The sequence below is a fragment of the Polyergus mexicanus genome, unplaced genomic scaffold, assembly GCF_030449975.1.
Source record: "Polyergus mexicanus isolate NDT 795.1 unplaced genomic scaffold, iyPolMexi1.0 SCAF_3, whole genome shotgun sequence".
Classification (NCBI taxonomy): Eukaryota; Metazoa; Arthropoda; class Insecta; order Hymenoptera; family Formicidae; genus Polyergus; species Polyergus mexicanus.
In genome coordinates this window covers 10,881,701-10,892,489 of record NW_027223323.1, presented here as the reverse complement: position 1 = coordinate 10,892,489, position 10,789 = coordinate 10,881,701, and the positions used below count along the sequence as shown (strand labels likewise).

General features: G+C 31.4%; 1 pseudogene; it reads right to left on the bottom strand.

Moving 5' to 3' along the window:
• Nucleotides 1-8,025: 8,025 nt before the first annotated feature.
• On the bottom strand, nt 8,026-8,969 carry LOC138944861 (uncharacterized; annotated as a pseudogene).
• Nucleotides 8,970-10,789: the final 1,820 nt, after the last annotated feature.

Genomic DNA, 10,789 nt, shown 5'->3' with positions numbered 1-10,789 from the left:
AAGCAGTGGTATCAACGCAGAGTACTAAAATTAAGTAGTTAAAAAAGCTCAAATAATGGATGAGAATCAATAATAAATAAAAATCTAGATCAATTGAAGCCCGGACGCTGTACTTAGAGCATGAACAATAATTATTATCTATCTTTTTTTAGGAATACATTAACTATGTGTTACAAATAGTTCAAACATTCTGACTCACTTCGAGTCCTTTTAAACGAAACTCGGATAAAAAGATTAAGAATTAAGAAGATGCAAGTGGTAAATCTATTTAATGCATAGCGACGTAATGATAAATATAATTTGATAATACGGCACAATAAAATTATGCATTATAGCTTAACGCGCTTACATTATGTATACACATCATTCGATGGAACAAAAAGAAATAATATCGATCCTATTAATAATTAGACTTATCACGAGAATAATAAGTTCTCGTTATGAATAATTTGGCGTCTTCTCCTATTAATATGATGGCCCTTTGTCGAATAGGAGAAGACGCCAAATTATTCATAACGAGAACTTATTATTCGCGTGGTAAGTCTGATTATTAATAGGACCGAAATTATTTCTATTTTTTTCATTGAATGATGTGTACACATATTGTAAGCGCGTTAAGCTATAATGCATAATTTTATTGTGCCGTATTATCAAATTATATTTATCATTACGTCGCTATGCATTAAATAGATTTACCACTTGCATCTTCTTAATTCTTAATCTTTTTATCCGAGTTTCATTTAAAAGGACTCGAAGTGAGTCAGAATGTTTGAACTATTTGTAACACATAGTTAATGTATTCCTAAAAAAAGATAGATAATAATTATTGTTCATGCTCTAAGTACAGCGTCCGGGCTTCAATTGATCTAGATTTTTATTTATTATTGATTCTCATCCATTATTTGAGCTTTTTTAACTACTTAATTTTTTAATTCTATTGACTTATTCAAACACTTATATTCTCTTATCGTAATACGTGCGCGATTTTTATTGTAATATACGATCTTTTTTCTAGTTCAAATATTTAGGTATTTAAATTAAATACGTAAATATATTTTAATTAAAAGAATAATAAACTATTAAACGCATTTAGACAACAAAATGCGCTTAATAAATGTAAAATTGCAATAAATGTATTGTATATTATCTAATACGTGTGCACACATCACTAATGGAACAATAATTTAACAGTAATTACCGAATGTAAAAAATTTTCTGTCAAGAATAAAGCAAGAATCAAATATTTATAAAATATTATCGTAACCGATTTGGCAAGTAACAATCATGATCAGCTGAATATTCAAGAAGATTGCAAATTATAAACATAATGTCATTATGTGACGGTGTTATTCAAGATCATACTAATATTATTATATAATACGCCACTTAGAGCTCTACAACTTTTGTATGAAACATTTTTCACGAAAATGCGTTGTTTCCTCAAAAACGGCTGATACGGCGCTCTGTTACATCCTGTATATTATTACTTATTGTTAGATATACTATGTATATGCAAACAATTATTGTTTTTATCTCGTTTACATCTCGTACCTCATTGTTATCAAAGGGTAGTTCACACAATCGTATAGAAATATTTCAAATGTTTGCGAGGAGAAATCATATAAGATAAGTGATACGGTAACGTTGTGTGTATTGCATTGCATATTATATATTGCTGGTTCGAGTCGCGCAAAATGAGAATTAAAAATAAAAATAAGATAGGATAAAATAATAAAGATTAAGACTTGAATAATAAAGATTAAGATGCAACATTTCGTGATCGAATCTTATGTCGAGAAGAAGTAAAAACAATTATATAATATTCTGCTTTAAAAAAAAGTTATTCTAAAACATCTTTTTTAAAGCATCTATTCTTCTCCTCTCTCTTTTTCTTGGTTATTTTATTATATTTAGTTATACTATATTTATATATAAAGCACGATAAATTATGATTTATAATTAGTAGTAAAGCGCAGCGATATTTGCTAAAAGTGACAAATATTTTGGCAAAGCATTATTGTTTGCTCCAACGTAACAAACAGTAAGTACCGAAATCTTGCATTTTTTCAGTATCATTTAGATAAAATTCATGGTTTTGCTTTTTATTTTTTTCAAGACACAAAGTAATTCGTGCAAAGTTAAAATGTAATAATTTAATAATGAAAAAACTCATGAAACAAAATACGGGCGGATACTTAATTTTGCAAATTATAATTCTTTGAAACTCGGTTATATACTGTACATATATTTCAATTAAACAGTAATGATGGAGCGCTTATGCTCAAATGTACGTTTAATCAAAAATTTGAAATTCAATATTGCTTTAATATTTTGTGAACACGTATATATATCATATCTTTAAATTATTGTTAAACAAACTGAAAATCATGCGAATTAGAAACTTGCGCATTACTTCCTCATTATTTTATTTTATCTCACAAAACTTAAGTTCCTTAAAGTAAGTGGGTTTTTCAATTTTTACTTCTCTATAGAGGAAATCCCCTTTGTGAGCGAAATAAAAAAATATAGAAGATAAAGAAGCAATATGCTATTTTCTAATTTACATACTTTTTTATTTTTATATAATTATAAATTATACATTTACATTGTAGATTATAGATTTTCAGAAATATAAAAACTCATTTAAGAAAAACTTAATTAATTTTATTATAAGAAAAGATAACACACAAGAAACATTGATAAACAGTTTAAAAGAACGGAGCTGTCAGTAATGCATTTTAATGACTTGATAACTGTTTCAATACTAATATTCCGTTGTTGACCAAAACATTTTTGCACGTGCTGGAAATTATCTTCACTTTCAGCGTTTTTGATGATACTCTATTTGTGTAAAAAATTTAACCCGATATCTCAGAATTTGCGAAAATTATTTCCGAGTATAATTCGTATACATACATTTTTCAAAAAATTCAAAATTTTATAGAAAATGGACTCTTTCACTGATGCTGACTCTATCACCAAATTCATAACCAACCATCCTTTTATAATAATCTATTCATATAAAAAAATTTGATCAGATATCTCAAAAATTGCGGAAGTTAGAGTTGTACAAACATTCCGTACATACATACATACACAGATACATACATTTTCTAGGAATATAATTTTTTGACGTTTTGGAACATTTTGAACACATTGGCATAAAAAAATTCGAAAAAATATTTTGTCACAAAAACAAAGCTTCCTCTATGAGGAAGCAAAAAAGAATAATTATACGTTTTAAACCGCAAAACTTTTTCAAGAACTCAATGAAATACGGTAGAAAAATAAAATATAAATAATTTATTGCATGAATATAAATAATTTATCTCGTGAATCTTTCGATTAATGAACACAGATTCCAAATTTGGACGAGTTACATAGAAATAATCGAGAAATGTTTTGCCGACGAAATATTCTCAACCATTAATTTTATACTCAATTTTCATCGATGATATATATTTATATACATATTATATTCCATCTTCTTTAATAAAGTATCTTTATATAATTTTCTGAATTAATAAAGATAATAATGATATAAACATCGTGTCAATAAAATATTTGTCAATGTGTGAGTGTAAAATTCAATCTTACAAAGTATTTATAATAATTTATGCATTACATATTTGGTAACTTGGGCTGTTTAATATATTTACAGGCTACAAAAATGGACTTAATCTTTTTGATATTGTGCGCCTTGTTCGTAGTTTTAATAATTCCCGCAATTATATCGATAGTACATCATCAATACGTTCTTCGACAAAAGCTCAAAAATATTTCTCAGATCGGTAGATTTCCTTTTAGCATGGCATTTAAATTAATGAAGCAAACGGACTATGGTAAAAATCTTATACATAAGATATTGTTATTATTATATGCTTTTACAAATATTGTTTATATATTTTTAGTAAAAAGTTTAAAGGAATTAATAAATGAAAAAAAAAATTGTCATTTACTGTAAATCAGTATAATAATTAGTAAATTTTGTCACAAAGACAAAGTAATACTAAATATCTAATTATGTACTTATCGTAGAACGCAAACAATGGCTTGAGCAATATATGTTTCATTCTAAAGAAGGTATTTTTATAATTAGGGTTGGCATGAAACCGTTCATTAATATCTATAAACCCGAATTTTTAGAGGTAAGAATGAAAAGAATCTTACTAATAGTATAACAAAATCTTACAGTAAAGTATCGGTTAATTTTTTGCGATGTAAATGTGTGTGTATAAATAGTAATTTAATATCGTAAGAAAACAAAACTTTTTTTCAATAGTTAAATAGAGTAAACTTTCATAAACATATCATTATAAATTATTAAAATGTTTTTTGATCTAATAGAGAAAAAGAATTTTAATCAGTAATACAATTGTTGTTATTGCATATATGAAAAATATGTCCATATTTTGCTATTATAATGAATTATTTAATATTATAACAAAATAAAGAAACAAATTTAATATTAAAAATTAAATATGACAAATTTAACAAATAAAAATTTTATTAAATTAAAAATTTGTTAAATTTAACGAATTTAACAAGTTTAATGTTACAACAAAACTTCTTTTTCGGTGAAATAGAACAATTTTTGCTGATTCAATTTATTTATTTGAAAATACAAATTTATTGTTAAAGTAAAATAATTTATAATTATTAATAAGTGCTTTTAGCTGCTCATTGTTTTGGTGATTGTAAAATAAACAATAATTTATTATTTTAGAAAATAATATTATTTGTGTGTGTTGTATCGTATCGAATTTGTACATGCGCAGATAGTGTCGGTACATCTTACTGATTATTTGAAAAGACTCTCTTGTTTGATGATTATTTGAATATGTTTATTTGAAAAGATAATTCGCTTGATGAACTTTGCATCTTATATAGGAAGAAAAATATGCAGACTTAGCGGATGATATTTCACATCGCGGAAGTAAATTTAGATCTATAATATTGCCAATGAAAAAAAGATTTGGTTGAACAATTAATTTTTTTGTTAAAAATAATTTTGATAAATTATGACGCGATAATCACGAAATGCGCGAATATCTCGAAAATCATCCGATGGTGGAAACATCTCCGCTCGATTCTCACGATGCATTTTTCGGCGGCCGCACGGGAAATATCGTGACTCGTTATGAGGTTACGGATACGGAGAAAATACGATACGTGGACGTGTGCTCTTTGTACCCTCTTTGTTCCCAATCGACCATCCGGATATTTACGTCGGCGAGGAATGTTCCGCAATAATCGGAAGGGCACCGAATTTTAATTTCGATACGATTGAAGGGCTCATACGTTGCAGAGTACTCCCACCACGCGACCTATTTCATCCGGTACTCCCGTATCGCGTACGCGGAAAATTACTTTTCGCCTTATGTCGTAGTTGTTGCGAAACATTTGCGCAGACATCTTGCACGCACGACAGCATTAATGAGCGGGAATTCAAGGGTACGTGGGTGTCGTGCGAATTACGAAAGGCAGTCGAAAAGGGTTATCTCGTGACGGCAGTAAGCGAGATTTGGCAATATAAAGTTAGTCAATTCGATCGCGCATCTCGACAAGGCGGTTTGTTCGCCGAATATATAAACTCATTCTTACAATTAAAACAAGAAGCAAGCGGATGGCCGGGGGAATGCGGAGACGACGATGACGCTAAAGAACGGTATCTACGGGAGTACGAAAAAACCGAAGGTATTGTTCTCGATAAGTGTAACGTCGCGCTGAACCCTGGTTTACGTTCAGTTGCAAAACTCTGTTTAAATTCATTTGGGGAAAATTCGGCCAGCGGGCCAATTTGCCGAATACTGAGGTTGTGAGAACACTGCATCGTTTTCTGACATTACTGACGAGTAGCTAGCATGAGATAACCGATATATTACCCGTGAACGACGATGTAATATATGTTTCGTGGCGATTGCGACAAGAGGCCGTCACGCCCTCACCTATAACTAATGTTGCGATAGCGGCATATACGACGGCTCAAGCGCGCTTAAAATTATATGAATATTTAGAACGTTTAGATCGACGGGTGTTATATTATGATACTGATTCGTGTATATACGTAAGCACAGGTAAACCGAATGAGTATGAACCGCATACGGGGAATTTTCTGGGTGACATGACGGACGAGCTCGAAAGCTACGGTCGTGGTAGTTATATCGAGGCGTTCGTGTCCGGTGGCCCAAAATTTTATGCCTATGTTGTTCGTATGCCGGATGAGCGTACGCGTGAATGCTGTAAAGTAAAGGGCATAACTCTAAACTATGAAAACTCTCGGTTGGTTAATTTTAACAGCATTAAGAATTTATTGTTAAATAAAGAGAGAGCACAGGAAAATGAAAAGAACGGAGAAGAATTGCCGAAAACTTCGATAAATCTATGCTTTAGAGCAATTCGTCGTACCGCGTTTCACGAGATCGTAACACGGGACGAAACTAAAGTATGCGAGCCCGTATTACTAAAACGTAGATTTATCGATAGTCGAAATTCGCTACCGTATGGTTATGTATCTGAACAATGATTTTTCTATTTTTTCTCGACACTCTCTCTTTTATTGCTATATTGCGTAATATACTTTTGTGTACTTTTCGCAGCGGTGAAAATAATCTTTTTGTAAATAAATATTAAATTATATGTAAATTTTTCAATGTACAATGTTTCCGCATAATATAAATAATGATGTTTTTTATTTTAAAGCAACCAGGTGAAAAATATTTTTCTTCCCTTCCTTTCTTCCCGACGGCTCAGTGACGTCATAGACTCTGCCCTAAGTCTCAGCGTCAAACAGCCTCAAGTACCCGTATATATTCCAAGACCCTTTCTAACGTCTCCAGCGATGTTGTTACCGTATGTCTATCTGTGCAGCGGGGCGCACCCCCCTCGGACAATCGTACCCGTACATGCACGCACGTGTTCGTTACCACGTCATAGCATCTAGTTTATTCTAGCGGTACCTTATCCAACTTTCTCTTTTCAACAGGAAGGGTGGAAGTGGGTGGGCGACATATAGCGTACATCTCCCCTGGTTTTCCTCTAAGGGGGGCGATAGGACGATGTTGTATACCGCACGATATCTTTCGGTTTTCCGTAAGGGGAGGGGAGGCTGGATGCCTTATGTCTAGACGCATCTCCAGTCTCGACAGTCGCCATTTTGTCGGTTGTTGTCACGTCTGCTTTCCGGCAGACATCTTGCCCGCTTTCTCCCTCGCACTATTTTTTGGCTCGTTTTTCCAATCCACTTTTTTTTTAAATCGACGGAACCGCCGGAACCTATCGGAGGACTGGGCACTATGGGGAGAACCAATCGGACCGCCAGGACCCCTATCTTAGCGCTGGACTACTCTCCATAAATACTACGTTTAACTTCTATTCTAATAAGTTTTCAGCTAGCTTAGCATACTAGGACCCTGTTTGGAGAGGCGGAGGACCCAGGTTCGAGCCCGAGCATGTTCACGCGACCGAAAAAAAAAATAAAAAAAAAATAAAAAAATAAAAAATAAAAAAAATAAAGAACTACTCTCCATAAATACTACGTTTAACTTCTATTCTAATAAGTTTTCGGATAGCTCAGCATACTAGGACCCTGTTTGGAGAGGTGGAGGACCCAGGTTCGAACCCGAGCATGTTCACGCAACCGAAAAAAAATAAAAAAAAATAAAAAATAAAAAAAATAAAGAACTACTCTCCATAAATACTACGTTTAACTTCTATTCTAATAAGTTTTCGGATAGCTCAGCATACTAGGACCCTGTTTGGAGAGATGGAGGACCCAGGTTCGAACCCGAGCATGTTCACGCGACCGAAAAAAAAATAAAAAAAATAAAAATAAAAAAATAAAAAATTTAAATGGAAATTTGACTCGTAGACGTCTACGAGGCCCCTCCACTTTTTTCCCACAGACACCCTTAGGGGGGAGGGCCCCAGACAGGCACAGCAGGGGTCGGCGCCAGTGGCCGAGGAGTGGGGGTTTGTTTTGACGCCCCATAGTGCCCACTAACTACTTTTAATATTAATTATTAATTATTCAATATGCAATAACGGCATAACGACGAATGCATTGTTTGAGTATTGCATAATAAATATTTTCTTGCTGATGTCCGATATGGACCATGTACATAATTCAGACAAATTCTTAACTATATAAATTTCAAGTAATGATGACAAACATGGAACAGGAAATAAATGTTTTTTAATCATATATTTCCTACCGATGGCAACTGAGCATTTTCTTGTGTTACAATATGCAATATTTTCAATTTTTATGACACTTCCATTTTTCATTAGACAACAATTATTAGCATTATCATTCACTTTTATAACATAATTTAAAAAATTTATAATTTTGTATTGAGGATTTCTGCAGTTATGAGTAATGGGACCATTAAAATGTTCCTCGAATAATTGTATTTTAGGATTATTTTCTTCGTATACCAAAACTTCATTATATATAGCAGCATTTTTCTCTACATATCTTCTATGTAATTGTTGCAATGATTTATCAGCTTTGCGAATTACTTTTTTTATTTCTTGTAAAAAGTTCTCATATTTAAAAGCACTAAATAAATCTAAAGTGCCATGTATTCGAACATCGTCAACTAAATAAATCAGTCCGTGAACATTATGAGACACATTGTATTCTCCATACAAAATTTTAAAACTTTGAACATAATGTTTTAATAATTCTTCAGCATAATTCAAATAATTCTTACCTAAATTTTTACAGCATAAAATTCTAATAGCTACATGAAGTGTTAAAAAATGATTATATAAATCATTTGGAAGTATTCCTTGAAGAACAACAGGGCCTGTGTATAATAAAATTTGTCGATATTCAGTTGCTTTCCATTGTTTCAAATAATCCAAAGATCTCGGTTTTCTAAATTATTTGATAATGTTTGACATTTATGATGGTGCAAACGAATTTTTAAATCACCTGTTTTCCACATATACAAACATTTTCTCATAATTCTAAGATAAGGTAAATGCATGTAATCAAGAGGAATATTTTCTATAAAATGTAATTGCGGTATATGTTTTAAATTAGTGTAGCCTAAGTGGAAATTTTCATCTGTTTCATTTAAGAAATCATTATTTGTTCTCTTTGCAGCATAAATATCTGCAAAACAAATACGTCCGTTTCTATATTCGCCTTCAATTATGCATTTTGTGCAACTAAAGTAACCACTGTGACCTTTTATATTTAATATGAAAGATTTTGCGGGAGCATCGCATAAAATTTGTTTAATTTTGATATTGTATAATTTTTCACACAAAAAAATTCCATTGTTTATCAGTTCTATCATTTCTACGACAAAATCTTGTAAAAACTCATTGCAATTTGCAGGCTTTTTATATCCATAATATGCACTAATTATAAAAATTTCTTTATATAGCGAAACACATCCTAAGATTGGCCACAATGATGATGTTGAAGACTTTGATAGAGGTAACCCATCGATATCAATTCCTAGATTTATTGTATGCATATTATGAAACCTATGATTATATTTTCGACAATATTTCTCTAATGCGACATGAACTCCAAAATGAGAATATAAACCAGGTAAAACAGTTTTGACTTTAGTGTATTTCGGCGTATGTAATAAAGTTCTAGGATCTACAGGTAAATTAGAAAAGCATTCATGGGTACGAAGAATTTTCAAAGGTCGAGCTAGTGCAACATGATTAACGTTATTAGTTACAGCCCAGTCACATAATAAAGATTTAAAGCTTCTTTCCTCTTCGACATTCTCAACAATATTTAAATTGGCTAAATAAACTGCATTATTTTCTGTATTATTTCTTATTTCATTTGATTCATGTATTATGTTATTCACATTGTCATCCTCTTTGACATTCTCAACAATATTTAGATTGGCTAAATGAACTGCGTTATTTTCTGTATTATTTCTTATTTCATTTGATTCATGTATTATGTTCACATTGTCATTTCCAGTTTCGCTGCATATAAACTCTATATGATTATCACATTCATTTATATGTTCAATTGCATTAAACATTTTGGCACTTGTACTTATATTTGGCAATGTATGAATTTCGGACGATCTTTCATCCTGATCATTATGATCTAATAAATTCATTTCATTTTGCACAAGTCTTCTCAAATGCCTAGTTGACATTTCATATACCCGTTTGCGTTTTTTACTGTATTTTTCCATAATTTCTCTGAAAATTTCTCTCTGAGAAAGAAAATTTGATCTTTTTTTTTAGCTTTAAAATTTTTTAATTCATGAAGAGAAAATGCGTGTACCAGATAAATTTTAAATAACACATATATTACCGTCTTTTGTATATCACATGAATTATAATATATGTTTCATATTTGTAAAGTAAGTGAATATATATGTGTGTGTGTGTGTGTGAAGCATTTATTTAAAATATATTTAAAATAAATTTTAAGAGGGAGAGTGAGAGAGAGAGAAAGAGAGAGAGAAAATTAGAGATATTATGTATATTATACAAAAAAATGTGGTATTCGATTAGCATGTATGAAACATAACCTAAAAGTGATATACACCCAGCAAGCAAGATGATGCAAACTTTGCACAAAGTTTGCAGCAAACCCGAGCATGTCTTTACAGCAAAATTGTAACAAGGTGTGTCCAGATAAAGCTTAGCTTTTGCTGGCAAGGCTTGTCGCAATAGTGTGATGCACATTTTACGCAAATAATAGAGCAAACCTTGCCGTGTACGGCATGACAGCAAATTTGTGGCAAGAACAGGACAAACCTTGCTGTGCACGGGATGATAGCAAATTTGTGGC